Consider the following 19376-nt stretch of genomic DNA (forward strand, 5'->3'; position numbering starts at 1 on the left):
AAGCTGGCCAGGGTGTGGAGGAACCGCGAGCCTCGACCACCTGCTGGCGGGGATGGGACGTGGAAAAGGATTCGGTGGCTCTTCACAGAGGTGCCCCGTACGGTTCCACCAGCAGCTCCCCTCCTAGGTACCTACCCGCCAGCCCTGAAAACAGCCGTGCCCACAAAAATGTGCCCGTGAACGTCCACGGCACCATGATTCACAACAGCCCCAGACGTCCATCAAAGGATGGGTGTGTAAATACTAGGAGTCCACCGCGCACGCGCAGGTCCCCTGGCCGCGAGCAGGAGCGAGGCGCCCACCCCCGCCGCCCCGGGGACGGACCCCGAACACACGACGCTCAGAGAGGGAGCCGGACGCAAGAGGCCCCACGGGGTGTGAGTCCGAGTGTGTGAAACGTCCGGAACAGGCTCATCCACGGAGGGGAAGGGGGCTCTCGTGGGGGCTGGGGGAGGGGGGAGGGATGGGAGGTGACTCCTGATGGGGACGGGTTTCTTTTTTGGGTGATAGAATGTTCTGGAATTAGTGGTAATGGTTGCACACCATAGTAAACATACCAAAACCCACTGAATCATACTATTTAAAATGGTGAATTTTCGGGTGTGTAAACCACAGCTTTAGATAGATAGATAGATAGATAGATCAATGATTAAAATCTTCCTACATAGGCTTGAACGCAGAAAGCACTCAATAAATAGGATCATCATTACAATGGGCTGAATGAACATAATAGAGCCAGTTTCTTATCCCACAACCATTTATTGAGCACCTACTGTGATCTAGGCACAGTTCTGGGTGCTGGGGACGCAGCAATGAAGAAAAACAGATAAAAATCCCTGCCGCCAGGGAGCTCACATTGTAAGTGGAGGCACACAGACAATAAACAGATATGAGTAATTAAAATAAACTGGCCCCGGGCGCCTGGGGGACTCAGTCGATTAGGCATCCGGCTCTTGATTTCCACGCAGGTCAATGGTCTCTCGCTGCTTCGTCGGATGGAGCCCCGCGCTGCTTGGGATTCTCTCTCCCCTCGCTCGCGCTCCCTCCCTCTCTCTCTCAAGAAGAAATAAACTTAAAAAAAAAAATAACAATAAAATACAGCAGACCCTTGAACAACAACCCCTCTGAACTGCACGGGTCCACTTTCACACAACTTTGTTTGATAAATACAGCGCTATAAATGTATTTTCTATCCTCCTTATGATTTTCTTAATAACATTGTCTTTCGCTGACTTATTTGTAAGGATACAGTAAATAATACAGGTAACATACAAAATATGTGTCGGTCGGTTTATGTTATCGGTAAGGCTTTGGATCAACGGTAGGCTATTGATAGTTAAGTCTTGGGGGAGGCAGAAGTTATGCATACATTTTTGACCTTGTGGGGTGTCGCCACCCTTAACCCCCCAGTCGTTCAAGAGGCAACTGTATATTGACATTAGTAGTACACGCTAAAGAGAAAAACATAAGCAGAGTACGGGGCTTAGGAAGGGAGTGGATACATGGATGCAAGGATTAGGGCAGCATTCTCTGAGGAAGTGAGCAAGGCACAAGTCTATCTACAAGAAGAGCATTCCAGGTAGCAGAGAGAGCCAGTGCAAAGGTCCTGGGGCAGGACAGGGCCCGCAAAGTTGGAGGAACAGCCAGGGAACCCGTGTGGCTGGAGCAGAGTGAACGAGGGAGAGAGAGGGAGGAGGGGAAGGCAGGGAGGGGACAGGAGTAGGTCCTACAGGGCCTTGGGGGCCTCAGAGAGGACTTGGGCTTTTACCCCAGGGAGGCGGGAGCCCTGGAGGGCTGTGAGCCGAGGCGGAGAAGGAACGGACTCAGGTGCTCACGGGCGCCCTCTGGTGGCTTCTTTGGGGAGGACAGACACCGTGGGGGAGGGGGGCCGGGGGAGGGGGGGGGGGACTGTGCGGGTCCAGGCTGGTGATGATGATGGGGCGGCAGCAGCTGGAGGCTTGGGAATGGCGAGAAGCGGCCTGGTCGGTAGCGGCCCAGATTCTGCCCCTTCGGTTTCTAGGTTCACATCCCAGCTCCGAGACCTTGAGCCGTGACCTTGAGGCAGTGACTCAATCTTTCTCCATTTCCTTTTTATAAAGCAAATAGAACAGTCACCTATCTCAGAAGATTGAATGTACTCACAATGCTGAAAACAAGGCCTACTACCCAGTAAACGGTCTACGAGTGTCGTCTTCTGTCGCAATAATGATAGAACCACAACGACAACAATAATAGTAATAATTGCTACTGTGCATTATCCCAGTGGTACAACGGCCAACCCAGGATCCTTTTCATCCTGACCCCTCCTCCCTCGGTTTGCCTCCTGGGGAACCTTCAAGGCCCGCTCCCAGTGGATTCCTGGAGGCAAAGACCGGACTTTTGTCACCTTCCGGTCCCCAGTCTTCAGCTCCAGGCCAAGGTGTCAGGAAGGAGGCCCTGAAGGAATGAGTGAGTCTCCTGACCCTTCTGAGCAGAGCGCTGCCCCCCTCCCCTGCCTTGCTGGCTCCCCATCCGGGTCCCTTTCTCTGTCCGGGTTCCTTCCGTGCAAACTTCCTCCCTAGTTCAGGGGCTGCTGAAGGGTCAGGGCTAGCAAACACCTACTCATCCTTCAAATCCTCAGCTCAAATGTTTGGCAGAAATTTCATCTCCTCCCCGCAGACTCCCTAAGCCTCACATCCTCTCTCCACCTCAGCCCTGCACGACCAGGCTCCTGAGAACATTACTGTCCTAGAGTCCCCCAGAAACTCCCCGCCTAGACTCCGTCCTCTCGGTTAGGCTGAACTTGCCGCAGTCCTACAAACCCTCCAGGCAGGCTCACGCCTTGAGCTCTGCCTGCGCTGTAATCTGCCTGGAACATTCTTCTCTCCCTCTCTGCTTTGCCGATTTCCAAAGCTGCACCCCAATGTCTTCTCCTCCGTGCAGCCTTCCCTGCCTACTCCCTCCACACAGAACCCAATTTCCCACTCCTGAGGACCTCAGCCCCAAGTCCCACAGGGACTCCAGCCCCTGCCCCACACGGTTCGGAGCATCTGTGATTGACCCTGTCTCTCCCAGACTTGTGGCTTTTCAATAGCCGGGAGTGGTGAACTTCTACTTATCCTTTAAAGCCCCAGCTTAAATGCCCCCACCTCTGCACGATCTCTGTCAGCCTCCTTCTGACAAATGCTTCTTTCTTTCCCTGGGGTTTCCCCAGCCTCAGGTCCCCTCTTCTGCCCCTTGGAGCTAAAGGCATCTGTGTACAGTGCTGTCTTCTCCAAATTGGAGATTTTTCAATGGCCAGGTCTCAGGATCTGCCCACGATGCGGCTGCTCACACACGGGGCATCAAGGAAGATACTAAATAGGAAGGAAGGAAGGAAGGAAGGAAGGAAGGAAGGAAGGAAGGAAGGGGAGAATGCCTGATTAAGGTCTTTTTTTTTTTCTTTTTTTTTTTTAATTTTTTTTTAAACGTTTATTTATTTTTGAGACAGAGAGAGACAGAGTATGAACGGGGGAGAGGCAGAGAGAGGGGGAGACACAGAATCGGAAGCAGGCTCCAGGCTCTGAGCCATCGGCCCAGAGCCCGATGCGGGGCTCAAACTCACGGACTGTGAGATAGTGACCTGAGCTGAAGTCGGACGCTTAACCGACTGAGCCACCCAGGCGCCCTGATTAAGGTCTTATATTTTACTAATTTCAGCTTGTACCAAGACCTCAGGCAGATAACTGAGTCAAGATTTTCTTTAAAAAAAAAAAAAAATTATATGGGCGCCTGGGTAGCTCAGTCGGTTGAGCATCGGGCTCCTGATTTCAGCTCAGGTCACCATCTCGCAGTTCATGAGTTCGAGCCCCGCACTGGCCTCACTGCTGTCACCAGAGAGCCTGCTTCAGATCCTCTGTCCCTCTGCTCTCTCTGCCCATCTCCCATTCACACTCTGTCTCTCTCAAAAATAAATAAACATTAAAAAAAAAAAACTTGGGTTAAAAAAAGGTTATAAACCATTTCTTCCCGTGTGCAGGTTAAGTTTCTCATTCCCAAACTAGGGCAAAATGGTCTGCAGTCCCCCGGCTACACTGGTAACACGAGAGGTCTACGCAGCTTCTCTGGGCGGGCAGAAACTCCCAGAATGTGGTTCATGGTGGAGACGGCCCTCACGCCACTGGATTGGCTTCTGCACAAAGCCAGGCCCAGGAAGCCGCATTTAAACAAGCTCATTCTGAGCCCGGGGTAGGAGGTGGCTTCTGAGATGCCACCGTGCATGGCCAGGGACAGTCCCTGCTCCATTTCCAGGGGATAGAGATCAAGTGGAGAAGCCTCTTTCCTGTTGAATCTATCATTGAATTTAAATCAGGGGTTCCTGGGGAGCTCAGTCAGTTAAGAATCGGACTTTGACTCGGATCTTGCGGGTTCGTGAGTTTGAGCCCCGCATCAGGCTCTGTGCCGACCGCTCAGAGCCTGGAGCCTGTTTCAGATTCTGTGTCTCCTTCTCTCTCTGACCCTCCCCCACTCACACTCCATCACTGTCTCTCAAAAATAAACAAACTTTGAAAAAAAATTTTTTTTTAATTTTTTGATCTGATTAAGGTCCTGTCCCTCCTCTGTCCACAGTCCTCCAGGGCTCCCACCTCCTTGGGGTAAAAGCCCAAATCTTCCCTGGGGCCTGACACATGCCCTGCACAACGTGCTTCTGTCCTCTCCCTGCCCTCCCCTCCTCGTTCTCTCTGCCTCTCCCACTCTACTACAGCCACACGAGCTTCCTGTCTGTTCCTCCAACACACCAGGCCTGGTCCTGCCCCAGGACCTTTGCATGGGCTGTGCCCTCTGTCTGGGATGCTGTTTCTCCAGTGTGAGAACCCTCCTTCCTCAATCTGGCTCTTCCGTATCTCTCTGTTACCCTTCTTCCTTCCTTCCTTCCTTCCTCTCTCTTTCTTTCATAAACTCATGGATTGTCACTTTTTTAAAAAAATTGTTTAGGATTCACTATTGCCTTTATCTGTTTTGCTGCTCCAATGATCTCAGACTTGCCCAGTGAGGTCCCTTCAGGGTGGTTCCTATGTCCTATTGACAGGTCCTGGCTCTTCTGTGAATATTTCCCTACTTCCTGATATAAAAAGATGCTTCGAGCTTAGTCTCTATTTTCCATCCCCCAGCCCCAGAATTGGCCATTTCTCCCATGAGCCCTGGGCCTGTTTTAAAATGCACCCAGGAGAGGGGCACCCGGGTGGTTCAGTCGGTTAGGCGTCCGACTTCAGCTTGGGTCATGATCTCACGGTTCGTGGGTTCAAGCCCCACATCAGACTCTGTGCTGACAGCTCGGAGCCTGGAGCCTGTTGCGGATTCTGTGTCTCCCTCTGTCTCTGTCCATCCCCCACTCATGCTCTGACTCTCTCTCTCTCTCAAAAATAAACATTAAAAAAATTTTTTTTAATGCACCCAGGACTTATTTTCTTCAGTGTGGCAAGACATGCAGACACGGGAATGCCTGTCACGTAGGAAGAAACTTGTCCTCTGGGATCCCTGGAAACGGGAGGCAGGGCCACACGGGGAAGCACCAGGGTCAGTCAGGAGGTGGGTGGGGGCCAGGAAACATGGGCAAGAGCCTTTATTATGATCTCCAGGCGACGGCCGGGTGAGGCAGGGTAAGCAAGCTGGCAAATTTAGGATTGACTGCTGTGTATAATTGCAGAAGAGTCTAGGACACAAGGGACACCCCCCCCCCCCCAGCTACCTGGCACCAGGCTCTGGGGTGATGAGGATGGAGAGCAGTGGTCCTGAGCGTGAGAGCCCCCCAGGAGGCTCCAGTTGGGGTGTGGACTCTGGACTGGCTGGCTTGCGGGTAAAAGATACACTATGGGCAGTTTGTTTGCTATCTCTGGAACTCCCTAGCTTTGGTGTCTCCGAGGTCAGCAAGCCCCCAAGACATCAAAGCATCAGAAAATAAAGGGGGGAGAAAAAGACACGATTGATACGGGATCTTTCTACAGGAGGGTGGTATTTAGAAGCCAACGTGTGGGCCCTGAGTGCACTCATTATGCCCGGGGTGTCCGTCTCAAGCCCCCTTGGTGAACGGAGCCGGGGAATATAGAAACGGAAATAAATAAACGTATACACGGCCAACCCTCATGGTTCATACAGTCCGTGTTGGCAAACTCCCTGACTCGCGTTTATCTGCACCCCTGAAATCACCACTCGAGGCACTTTTCAGTCCTTTGCGGATGAGCACCGGGGGGCAAACCGCAGGAGCCGTCCCACGTGCCCATTCCCAGCTGAGGGCGAGAAAGGGGACACTCCGCCCTCTCGTCCCAGCTCCGGCGGTAAACCAGCGTCCCTTCCGTGGGCTGTCGAGTGCCACATTTCGTTTGCTTTTTTGCGCTTCTTGTGGGCGATTTTGCTGTTTGCGCTGTCCCCCCGAGCCTCCTGGGCTGGCTGGTGTTCCTAAGCTCCAGACGCTGTGACTTGTCTTATGGAGAAAGTACTGACTCACGTCGAGTTCCGTTCCTCCCATGCTGGTGAGCTGGGTTATGAAGCAACAACATACATTATAGAGGGTGTCTTTGGGGGGCGCCGTCGGTTAAGCATCCGACTCTCGATTTCCACTCGGGGGAGTGATCTCGCAGTTCGTGAGTTTGAGCCCGGAATCGGGCTGACAGTGCGGAGCCTGCTTGGGAGTCTCTCTTTCTCTCTCTCTCTCTGCCCCTCCCCTGCTCGCTTGCTCTCTTAAAATAAATAAACAAACTTACAATTTTTTTTAAAGAGGGTGTCTTTAAACAGAAACACATGGGGCGCCCGGGGGGCTCAGCAGGTTGAGCACCCGACTCTTGGTTTCAGCTCAGGTCACGATCTCACAGTTCGTGGATTCGAGCCCCACGTTTGGCTCTGTGCCGGCAGCTCGGAATCAGCTTGGGATATTGTCTCTCTCTCTCTTTCTCTCTCTGCCCCTCCCCTGCTCGCGCTGTCTCGGCCTCTCTCAAAAGAAAGGAATAAAACTTCAAAGAAAAACATTTTAAACAGAAACACATGACGCAAGGTTACCTATCGACGGGTTGACGAAAGCGTTGTGAACAGAGACTCACGGGACCCTCACCCCAGATTTCCTCTCGGAGCCCTTCTTGGGCTCCCACTCACTCCGCGTCCGCAGCGACTCGACTTTGTCGTGAGTCACAAGAACGGACTGTGCACACATCCGGCCTCACTCGACAGGACCCCCCCCCCCCAAAGAATCGTCAAAAAATCCCCCTGCCCCCTCCCCATGCACCTTAGAATCAACACCGCCCTTTGGGAACAACCATCACTCCTCACGGGGCAAGCAAGGCCACGTTGCACGCCTTTAGGAAATACTCCTCTCCCTCTGCCCCCGACTTCAGAGAGGGAAACTGAGGCCCCCCAGGGGTGGAGCTGGGTCTAGCCCAGCATCCTTCCCCAGCACTCCCCTCCCTCTGCACCGAGGCTCCTGAGGGTGTGCCTGTAAAAGCTTTCGGTTCTGAGCTTTCTCTGAAAACTCTTCGCTTACTTCTCCTTATCTGGGTCCAGCAATAAAAGTCCCCAAAGTTCACGGGGCGGGCGGGCAGATAAGAGCAGACGCGTGAGCAGCGGGACCGCCCCTCCCACCCCCTCCCCCGCCCTGGGACGCAGGCGCAGTCAGGGTCCTTGGGAGCCCCCTCCCTGCCAGCCTCCGTGCCCACAGCCACGTGGCCGGGCGCAGCGCCTCCTGCTGGCCACCGCGGGAAGCGGCCAGGCTCCCATTCTTGCCCGGGAACGAGGCCCCGGAGGGGGGCAGGCAGGGTGGGCACGGCTGGGCTTGGCAAATAAAGTCTCGTGGCGCCCAGTTAAGTGGCAAGTTCAGATAAACAACGAATGATGTTTCCGTGTAAGAGTGTCCCTTGCTCATTTAACCGTGGGGGGGGGGGGGGGGGGGGCCGGAGTCCGTCTGGAGGCCCTAGGCCCAGGCGAAGTCCCTGCTACTCCCACACCCCGCCCCGACCCCACCCGGGCAGGGGTCCTGCGATCCCAGCCCCCGGCCCTTCCCTCCAACCCAGCTCCCTGAGCCTTGCGCGGCTCTGTTTTCCCTACCCAAGCAGGTTTGGGTTTTTTGCTTGTATGTTTGTTTTCTTAATACTTTTTAGCCATAGCAGAAGTACATGACATCAAACTTGCCGCTTTAACCCTTTCTAAGTGCACAGCTCAGGGGCGTCAAGCACGTGCACCTCGCTGTGAATGTCGCGTGCCACCACCCCCCCCCCATCCGTCTCCAGAACTTTCCACCTCCCCAGACTGAGGCCCTGCCCCTAGGAAGCACGGACTCCCCGCCCCCTGCCCCACCCCTGGCTCCCGCCATCCACTCTCTGTCCCTGTGGACGGACGGGGACTCCTCTAGGGGCCCCCCTGTGAGTGGGGTCGCGCAGGACGTGTCCTTCTGTGTCCGGCTCCTGTCACCGCGCACGGTGACCTCCGGGTCCGTCCACGTGGTGGCAGGACGTCCTTTTTAAGGCTGGATCATATTCCGGTTGTGTGTATCCATTCACCTGCTGGCTGTTCCCATCTCTTGGCTGGTGTGAGTCACGCTGGCGTGAACACGGGTGAACAAGTACGTCTTCAAGTCCCTGATTCTGGTTCTTGTGGGCAGAAACCTAGGGTGACTCACTGGGCCTGACGGTCACTCTGTGTTTAATCTTTTGAGGAGCCGCCAGACCGTCTTGCACAGCGTTGCACGCTTTTCTGTCCCCACCAGCCGTGCACCAGGGCCCCGCTTTTGCTACATCCTCACCAACACGTCTGACTTTCCAGGGTTTTTTTTTTTTTTTTAATCATTCTTTATTATTATCATTATTATTACTCTAGCTGCCCCGGCGGGTAGGAAGTGGAAACTCACTGTGGTTTTGATCTGCATTTCCCTGACGACTGATGATGGTGAGCATCTTTTCGCGTGCTCCTTGGATCTTTGTAGGTCTCTCTGGAGAACGGCCGTCGGCCCGTGTTTTAAGTGGGGCAGTCTAGCTTGCTCTTGAACCGCATGGGGCTGCTGGCGTTCCTTGGTGTCTGCCTTCCCTCTGCTCCGCGTCACGCGTGCAAGACCCGTCACGCTGTGGCAGGAGCCGCTGAGCCGTCTCCATGCTGTGACCCCGTCACCGTGGCTTCTCTCCTAGTCGAAGGGGCCTCAGGGATCGGGTTCCCAGTTCGGATCCCAGCCAGTACGCTGAGCCATCGTTTCTGTCCATCTGTTCGTCAAGGAATCAATTTCATAAGTCATGGCCCAGAGGCCCCGGGTGGCTCAGTCGGTTAAGCGTCCAGCTTTGGTTCAGGTCATGATCTGACGGCTCGGGAGTTCGAGCCCCGCGTCGGGCCCTGTGCGGACAGCTCGGAGCCCGGAGCCTGCTTCGGATTCTGTGTCTCCCTCTCTCTCTGCCCCTCCCCTGCTCACGTTCTGTCTCCCAAAAATAAATCAACGTTAACGAAGAAGTTTTTAAGTTAGAAACTAGCACAGTGCACCATGCTTCGCAAAGGCAAGGGGCAGCTTGTATCACTTTCCCTGGGGTCATGTTCGCACTGAAATGCACGCCCCGAGCGAGCGAGTGTATGTATATGGGCGTGTGTACAGACTTTGAACTGGATGGAGATGTCACGGACGAAAAAGGTTTGAAGGCTCTCCTCTGCTTCCTGTTTTCATAATTTAATCCTTGTGCCTGTGATGAGTGGATTCACTGCAACGGCGACTCTCGGCTGAGCGTGATTTTGCCAGGAGACAGCAACGTTGGTGACATTTCTGGTTCTCACGACTCGGGGAGATCCTGCCCGCGGGGGACACTGGGCCGTGTCTGGGGACATCTGTGGTTGTCCCGACTGGGGTGCTCCTGGCATCGAGGGGGCGGGGGATGAGGCTCAGCCCACACAGTGCGACCCCAAAGAACGACCGGGCCCCGACATCCAAGTGCAGAGGGCAGGACCCTGGACCAGACTGCGCGGTGGCACAGAGCCCAGACCGTGTGACACGCTGCCCCCGTGTGGACGCCCCTGGAACACGCTGCACGCACTGCGTGACCTTGGGGAGGGTCTCCACAGGCCCCGCCCACCGTCTCTTTCTTCCAAGGTGACACTATTCTAGCTCCCGGCTGCCCGACAGGCTAGCTTCTCGTGGCCGTGGGGCCCTTGAGATGTGGCCGGGACAACTGAGGGAGTGAGTTTTCAATCTCCTGTCGTTGCAATTCATTTACCTTTAAATGCAAATAGCCCCATGTGCCCGCCGGGACCCAAGTGGAGAGCCTGGTTTGTACAGAAAGCACTCTTCCTGGGGCAGTAGGGGTGTGTGTGTGTGTGTGTGTGTGTGTGTGTGTGTGGCTGTTGTGTCTCCAGGTTGGGCGACGTGTGTATTTAGGACTACATTTTTGAATTATTGCATATATAGCACGTACGGGCACCAGACCCTGTTCTGAGCACTTCACCCCCCTTGTTCCAAGTCTCCACTCAAACAAGTACTGACAACACGTCCACTTTATAGAAGAAGAAACTGACGGTCAGAGAGGACAGCTGCCCAAATGCTCATACCTCTGTGCTAACCCCCAGCTAAGGGGCCCTCGTGCCCTATTTCATTCCATCCCACAATTTTCTGGGACTTGTATGACTCCCATGTTGCAGAGGAGAAAACTGAGGCCCAGTCACCCCCACAAGTAGAATGCCAGAGTGAGGGACGCCTGGCTGGTTCGGTCGGTGGAGCGTGCGACTCCTCATCTCGGGGCTGTGAGTTCAAGCCCCACGTTGGGTGTAGGAATCACTTGAAAATAAAATAGAAAAAAAAAAAAAAAAAAAAGAGGGAAGCCTGGGTGGTTGAGTCAGTCAAGCATCCGACTCTTGGTTTTGGCTCAGGTCACGATCTCATGGTTTGTGGGATCGAGCCCCCGCGTCAGGCTCTGTGCTGACAGAGCACAGCCTGCTTGGGATTCTCTCTCCCTTTCTCTTTCTCTCTCTGTCTGCCCCTCCCTTGCTTGCACAGTCTCTCTTTCTCAAAATAAATAAACATTAAAAAAAATAAAAATAAAAATCTCCTTTAAAAAAGGGGGGGGGATGGGGCGCCTGGGTGGCGCAGTCGGTTAGGCGTCCGACTTCGGCTCAGGTCACGATCTCGCGGTCCGTGAGTTTGAGCCCCGCGTCAGGCTCTGGGCTGACGGCTCGGAGCCTGGAGCCTGTTTCCGATTCTGTGTCTCCCTCTCACTCTGCCCCTCCCCCGTTCATGCTCTGTCTCTCTCTGTCCCAAAAATAAATAAACGTTGAAAAAAAAAATTTTTTTTAAATAAAAAAAATAAAAAAGGGGGGGGCACCTACTGTCAGCGCAAAGCCTGGTTTGGATCCTCTGTCCCCCTCTCTGTGCCCCTTCCCGACTTGCTCTCTCCCAAAAATAAATAAATATAAAAAAAAAAAAAAACTAAAAGAGAAAAGAATGCCAGAGTGAGGATTTCAACCCACATAAGTCTCTTAACCATGACACCAAACTGCCTCCCTGGAGTGGTCTGCGGGGTCATGGAGAAGGTTGGGGGAAACGGAAGGGATTGAGAACCGGTCACCCTGGTCTGAAGTTGGAACCTCGCCTCTGTCAATTCCCAGCTGTGTGACCTTACGGAGGCGTCTTGCCCTCTCTGAGCCTCGGGGTCTCCTCAACCGTCTTCCTGGGGCTTCTCTGGAGATTAAACGATATAACTTGTCTCAGTTTGCTTGGGCGGCTGTAACAAAATACCACAGGCTGGGTGGCTTAAACACCTGACATTTATTTCCTCGTGGTCCTGGAGATCAAGGTGCCAGGCGGGTCAATGTTTGGTGAGGGCTCTCTCCTGGGGCGGCAGTGGCCGCCTTCTGGGTGTGCGCTCACGTGGAGGGGACGGCACCTGAGCGCCTCATCCCCTTCCCAGGGAACCCATCCTGGCAAGGCCCCAGCCTCTGACCTCACCTAACCCTGACCCCCCACCCCAAAGGCCCACCTCCAAACACCGTCCCGCTGGGGGTCAGGGCTTCCACAGAAACCTGTGGTGGGGACACAGTTCACCGCAAACCACTCAAAACAGCGAGCACATTCAACAGGAAATACTGGCTAGGGGTGTCCGCATGGTGGTTGAGGTTCAAATCCCGCCTCTTCTGGCCACTGGCTGTGTGCTCCCGGGCCCGTGGCTCGAATTCTCTGGGCCTCTGGGTCTCAGTTTCCTCCGCCGCAGAATGGGAGAGATAACAGTGCCCACCTCAAGCACTTGGAACAACACTGGGGGCCTGAGTGCATTTGGGGACCTTGGCCACTTCCACTTATGACGAAGGGGGGGATTTATGTCGTCCGGGGGGCCGGCTGAGGGCGTCTGGGCACCAAGGAGCCGGGACGGGGGGAACTGGGTCCTGCGGCGATACAAAGTCTTCTCATCCACTAGAGAGAAGGACGCCCAGAGAGGGACGGACCCTTAGCCACACAGCCCACCGGTCACAAAGCCGTACCTGGCACTTGGCCCCTGGGGACCTCCGGAGGGCAGGGTGGGTGGGCAGCCATACCTCCTGCTCCCCACAGTCCCCAAGTGTCCCCAGATGTCCCCAGAGACACGCCCCCTGGCAGCAGCCTCCTAATCCCGGTCCCCAATTACCACACGGCCCCAGGGAAATACCGGCTACACCTTTTAAAGGCCTTAAACACCCCAACAAGCTCCCGGCCCTGCCAACGCCTGGCTCCCGAGGGTGCAGCCGGAAGCCCCCGGAGAAGGGAAAGGATAAAAACAAACGCATTGTCCAGCACAGCCTCGGCCGGTGGCATCAGCCCTGGAGGCCCGGGTCCCCCTCTCCCTGCCCCCAACCAGGCTGGGTGGCAAGCGGCCGGGCCCCACTGTCCCTAACTAAGCCTCGATCGCCCGCATTTGCAAGATGGAATGAATCCTAGTGAATGAATTAATACACGAAGAATACCGAGCGCGCAGCACGCAGGAGGCCCCTGCCACCCCCGGAGGTCAAGAGCGTTGTCCGTCTGTCTTTCTCAGGCCTCCCCGCTGCAGGCCAAGCTGGCGAGGGCCGAGAAGCAGGGGACGGCTCTGCAGCAGGCCGGACCACATGACACCGGAGCACTGCCCCGGGTTCCAAGACTGAGGGGCTGACGGTCCCTAGTGAGGTGGGGCTGGGGGAGGGGCAGCCGCCGTGGGAGACAGTCTGGCGGTTCTTCAAAAAGCGGCGCGAGGAGGGGGGCCCTGGGTGGCTCAGCTGGTTAAGCGGCTGACTTGCGCTCAGGTCATGAGCTCACAGTTCCTTGAGTTCCAGCCCCGCCTTGGGCTCTGTACTGATGTGATGGCTCAGAGCCTGGAGCCTGCTTCGGATTCCGTGTCTCCCTCGCTCTCTGCCCCTCCCCCGCTCGCAGTCTGTCTGTCTGTCTCTCAACAATAAGCATTTAAAAAAAAAAAAAATTAAGGGCCACCTGGGTGGCTCAGTCACTTAAGCGGCTGACTCTCAGTTTTGGCTCAGGTCCATGAGTTCGAGACCCACGTCAGGCTCTGTTCTAACAGCGAGGAGCCTGCTTGGGATTCTCTCTCTCCCTCTCTTTCTGCCCCTCCCCCACTCATTCTCTCTCTCTCTCTCTCTCTCTCTCTCTGTCTCAAATAAATAAACTTAAAAATAATTTTTAAAAATTAAAACAAAAAGTGCCACACGGAGTTTCCATCTGCCCCAGCGATTCCACTCCATGTTCCCCCAAGAGAAATGAAAACACGTGTCCACACAACAACCTGCACACGCGTGTGCACAGCAGCGGGATTCATAACAGCCCACAGCGGGTGCAATCCAAGGTCCATCCACCAAGGAGGGGACACACGCGACGTGTCCACCGCGCACGCGCACGCCCCTCAGGTGCATCCACCGCGCACGCGCACGTCCACAGATGAACGTGGCCACCGTGCACGCGCACGTCCCTGGGCCGCGAGCAGGAGCGAGGCGCGCCCCCCCCCCCCACCGCCCCGTGTACGACCCCGAACACACGATGCTCAGAGAGGGAACCAGACAGGAGAGGCCACACGGGGCGTGAAACGTCCAGAGCAGGCCCATCCAGGGACAGGAAGGGGGGGCTCCTGGGGGCTGGGGGAGGGGCTGAGGTGACAACTAATGGGGATGCCTTTGGGGGTGATGGAATGTTCTGGAATTAGATACTGGTGATGGTTGCACAACCCAGTGAATGTACTAGTCACCAAGGTGAATGAACCTGGAGGCCACTGTGCACGGTGACAGGAGCCAGGCACAGAAGGACACGTCCCGCGTGACCCCACGCACAGGGGTCCCCAGAGGAGTCCCATCCACAGAGACAGAGAGCGGATGGTGGGAGCCAGGGGTGGGGAGTCCGTGCTTCATGGGGACAGGGTCTCAGTCTGGGGAGATGGAAAGTTCTGGAGACGGGTGGCGGGGGCGGGTGCAGGACAGCGTGAGTGCCTGATGCCGCTGAGCTGGGCGCTTAGACGCGGTTAAGGGGCCCGTGGCTGGCTCAGCCAGGAGGGCCCCGCGACTCCTGATCTCGGGGTCGGGAGTTTGAGCCCCACACTGAGGGCAGAGATTACTTTGAAAAAATATCCGAAAGGGGCGCCCGGGGGGGGCTCAGGTCATGATCTCGCGGTCCATGAGTTCGAGCCCCGCGTCGGGCTCTGTGCTGACCGCTCAGAGCCTGGAGCCTGTTTCAGATTCTGTGTCTCCCTCTCTCTCCGCCCCTAACCCACTCGCATTCTGTCTCTGTCTCTCTCAAAAATAAATAAACATTAAAAAAAATTTTTTTTTGTCTTAAATGGCTAAAATAGGGGCACCTAGGTGGCTCAGTCGGCTAAGCGACCGTCTTCGGCTCAGGTCATGATCTCACGGTTCGTATGTTCGAGCCCCGCGTTGGGCACTGTGCGGACAGCTCAGAGCCTGGAGCCTGCTTCGGATTCTGTGTCTCCCTCTCTCTGCCCTTCCCCCATTCACACTCTGTCTCTCTCTCCTTCAAAAATAAATATTATTTAATAAACATTATAAATAAATATTATTATATTATATTTATATATTATTAATAATTATATTATACTATATTATAATAAAATAAATATTATTAAATAAACATTTAAAAACTTTTTTTAATAAAAAATGGTTGAAACGGTAAACTTTTGTTGATCCCGTCGTCTGCTCACAGATGTTTGTTTCTACTTGGGCTAGTATACAGACTTCTGCTATCAACGTGGGGGCGCTGGGGTCTGTGGGGGTCCCCGCTTTCAAATCTCTTGGGTCGGTACCCAGTGGTGGATGTGCCCGGTTAGCTGGTGACTCCGTGTGTAAGTCTTTAAGGACTGCCGGGGTGTTTTCCCCAGTGGCCGCCCCGATTCCTGCACATCCTCAGCCACGCTGGTGTTTTCCAGTTGTTCACGATAACCCGTCCCAGTGGGTGTGAAGGGGCGTCTCACCGAGGTTTCGATGTGCATTTCCCTGACGGCCAGGGGGGTGGGGCATCTTTTCATGCGCTTCTGGGCCATTTGCGGGTCACCTCTGGAGCCGGGTCCGTTCAAGTCCTTTGCCCGGTCTTGCTCGGGGTGCCTTATCTTGTGTTGTTGAATTGTGGGCGTTCTTTATATATGCTGGACAATGGAGTCTTCTCAGGATTTGCAGCGGTTTTCTCCCATTCTGTGAATTGTCTTTTTATTCTCTTATTGTCTTTTATTCTCTCGATGGCGCTTAATTTCCATGAGGTCCTGCGTGTCTAATTTTCCCCTCCTTGGCTAACTTTTGAGGGCGTTTCACTGAGTTCGCCAGCCGGATTTGCCCGTGCCCCCCGGCACCGTCTGCCAGGCCGGCTGGCTTCCAGGATGGCTGTGCCGTCCGTCCCTGCCGCCTCCCCCCCCAACCCACCCCGGTAGCCCGGTCAGTGGTGATCTGAATCTCCTTCAGACCCAGCCCCTTCCCTCCTCGCCAAGCCCCCACCCCGGTCCAGCGCCTCTCTGCTCTCCGGGTTGCTTTTCCTGCCTGGCCAGCATGTGCACTAAGCAGTGCCCAGGGCTGACGACAGTTTAGGGGCCTGTGAAAGTGTTTTCATTCCCTCTAGAATCAGAAGAAAACAGCGACTACAATAACCACGAATAGGTCATCGTATTTCCACCCTGGACTATATCAGTCTGTATACCAACGCCATCATAAAATATACTCTTTAATGTTGTTCGTGGAGGAAGGAACCCACAAAAGTCAGGAGGCCGCCCTGCATCCTGCTGACTGGAAGGAGCCAGAGGGAGGTCTCTGAAGCCAAATGGGACCGTGTTGCCCTCTTGTGATACCTGAAAACCTTCCGTGGCTCCCCAGCAGCCCCAGATGAAGGTGGAGTCCAAGCACCTGGGTGGTCTGTCCCCTCCCTCTCCCTGCCTCGTCCCCTCCCCTCCAGCTTCTCCCGCTGCCTCCGGGCCTTGGCACAAGCTGTCTTCTCCACCTGAGCACTTGTCACCTAGGTAACCCCCACCCCCTTCACTTTGGGGGAAGCCCTCTGACCTCCCAGCCCCCAGCCAAGGTCAGTTCCATTGTTAAAAGCTCTCCTGGAAAGAAACCCCCCACCCCTCTTCTCTCAATTTGCCATTTGGCTCTTATCAGAGACCGCAAAGCTCTCCCGCCCCAGCACGGCCGGCCGGCCGACATCCGGAGGTCACTGTCTGTGGGGCATCCCTGGCCCCCACCCATTCCAGACCGGGAGCAGTGTCCCGGTGTGACAGCCGCAGATGTCCCCTGATGTTGCCAAACGTCCCCTGGAGGCAGAATCGCCCTGGCTGGGAAGGGCCTCATTAGAGTGGTAATCAGATAAATGCCCGCCTCCTGCGCCGAGCTGTGGCTCTCAAGGCCGCTGTCTGCGCTTCCCGGGGCTCCAGGGCTCCGCACAGGCCACGTGCTCCAGGAACGAACAGGCCACGTGTTCCGGTAGAACTATACCGTGGGCCGAATCGTGTCCCCCCAGTTCCTGTGGGGCGGCCCTGACCCCAGTGTGGGTGCATCTGGAGGTGGGGCTTGGAGGAGGTAATCAGGTGAGTGAGGGCCCGATCTGAGAGCACTTGGTGGCCTTGTGATTAGGGGAGCTGCAGGCCTGGAGGAAAGCGCCCCCCACCCCCCGCCCCCATCCCCGGAGGACACAGCCGGCCAGCAGCTGTTTGCAAGCCGGGGAGAGAGCTCTCACCAGACCTCATCTGCCAGCACCTCGATCTTGGACTTCCCAGCCTCGGAACTGTGAGAAATAGTGGTTATGGTTCGTAAGCGGCCCAACCGTGTGCTGTCTGGTTATGGCAGCCCCGGGCTGACCAAGCTGCGTCCTGCTTTGCCTGGGCAGCTCAGTCCTGAGGAAAACGACCTTCACCTTCACAGCAAGTAGGATTTACTGAGCACCTACTGTGTGGCAAGCTCTGTGCAGGGAGTAAGAGCCTACATCCCGGCCTTGTGGAGCCGACTTTCTAGTGGAGACAATAAACACATAAAGGAAAATATAAAGGCAGAGGTGTTCCTATAAAGAAAAACGGGGAAAGGTGAGGGGATGGACATGGGGCTATTTTAGGGAGGCCCAAGGCCACCTGTGTGAGGGAGTGATTCCTGAGCTGAGACCTGCAGGAAGGGATGGGCCAGGAGAGTTCCAGAGGGAGAGCCTCCCAGGCAGGGGGCACGGCCTGTGCAAAGGCCCTGGGGCAGGACTGGGTCTGGCGTGTTGGAGGAACCGAGCTGGAGCAGACCAAATGAGGGGGAGAGAGGGAGGAGGGGAGGGCAGGGAGGGGACGGGGCAGGTCATGCTAGGCCTTGGGGGCCACGGGGAGGACTTTGGGTCTCACGGACACTACATTAGGGCACTCGCTTCCTCAGCATATACACTTAAGTTGGGACGGTGCAGAGAAGATTCGGCCCCTGTACAAGGACAACACACAAAGTCATGCAATGTTCCAGATTCTTACAAATTTAAGCCAAAAGTTATAGGTTTCTTTATTTTTCACTAAACAGGCAATTGAAATACATAGTACAATGAAAGGCACGGCATAAATATTCAATTTCGTTTTCCACCTATGGGAATCTCGCAATAAAATCCTAGTTATTTTGTACTAAGAAAAAAGAAGTAATAAGGGTATTAGGGAGGGGCGCCTGGGTGGCGCAGTTGGACTGGGCTGGGTCCAGGTCATGGACTTGGGCTTGGGCTCAGGTCATGATCTCGCGGTTTGTGGGTTCGAGCCCCGCGTCTGGCTCTGTGCTGACGATGAGCCTGCTTGAGATTCTGTCTCTCTGCCCTTTCTCTGCTCCTTCCCCATTCATGCTTTCACTCTCTCTCTCTCTCTCTCTTTTTAAGTTTAAATAAACTAAAAAAAAATATCTAAATGTGTTAGGAAGCCCAGGGAGGCTCTTTCCCAGGGAGGGACACCACCTCATCTCTGTCTTCAAAACTCTCCCCCTGAACCAGGCAAAAAAACAAAACAAAACAAAACTCTCCCCCTGAACCTGGTTCCCCTGCCGGAGAAGGAGATAAACTATGGGCAGAGGGAAGGAATAAATCCTGGGGTGCCGGAATGGGATCGGAGGGGTCAGGGGGACTCACAGTGCCCAAGAGAGACAGCTGAGAGGTAAGACAGACACACAGCCGAGAGACAGACGACCAATAGATCATAGATAACAAGAGAGACAGACAGCTGGATAGATGATGCAGAAACACACGGGTAGATAATACATGAGCTCAATGGATGTCAATCAATAGATTGACAGATTATAGATTTAGATGCACACACGTGAATATTAGTGTGTGTGTGTGTGTGTGTGTGTGTGTGTTTCGCTCACTGGAAGGGTCTGGGAACAGCAAATCCCAGAAGTCTGAACACATCCCGGCAGCCTGTTCTTGGATCCCAAATATCACTCCCGTTCCAAAGGAACCAGGCTCCCCGGAGAGACAGCTGAGACCAGGAGCGGGGCCTGGAGGACAGGTGGGCTTGGATGGTCTGGTGGGGCCAGACAGAAGGCTCAGAGAGGGGGACGGCCATTTCAAATGACACAGGGCCGCCTCAGGAGGCTCCTGAATGGGGGACAAATTCGGGGACCACTTGATTCTGGATACATTTGTGAATGTATCCTATCTGTGTTTGTCACGTAATTCGCGTCTCGCTCCCCTGCTGGACTGTGAGGTCAGGGTCTGAGTGGGTCACTGTAGCCCTAGGATGTAGACCAGGGTCAGACACACACAGGGGGCGCCTACTAAATGCTTGTGGAGTGGCTGAGCTCTGGGGATGAAGAAGGCAGATACGTAAGTAACAGAACCTGTCCTCGCCTTCCAGAGCCTCACCTGCAACATGGAGGAAATAATTACCACGCCATTCGTTCATTCCAGAAATACCTAAAATACTTTTTGCCGGACCCCGGGCCCCAGCTCTGTGCTGGGACGCCACGGAAAATAA

General features: G+C 54.9%; 1 pseudogene; it reads left to right on the forward strand.

The window, feature by feature from the left end:
• The first annotated feature begins 17796 nt into the window (after window positions 1-17796).
• Window positions 17797-17895, forward strand: LOC147583898 (U6 spliceosomal RNA; annotated as a pseudogene).
• Window positions 17896-19376: the final 1481 nt, after the last annotated feature.

This window comes from Puma concolor, chromosome A2, assembly GCF_028749965.1.
Source record: "Puma concolor isolate L17-30 chromosome A2, mPumCon1.1.hap2, whole genome shotgun sequence".
NCBI lineage: Eukaryota > Metazoa > Chordata > Mammalia > Carnivora > Felidae > Puma > Puma concolor.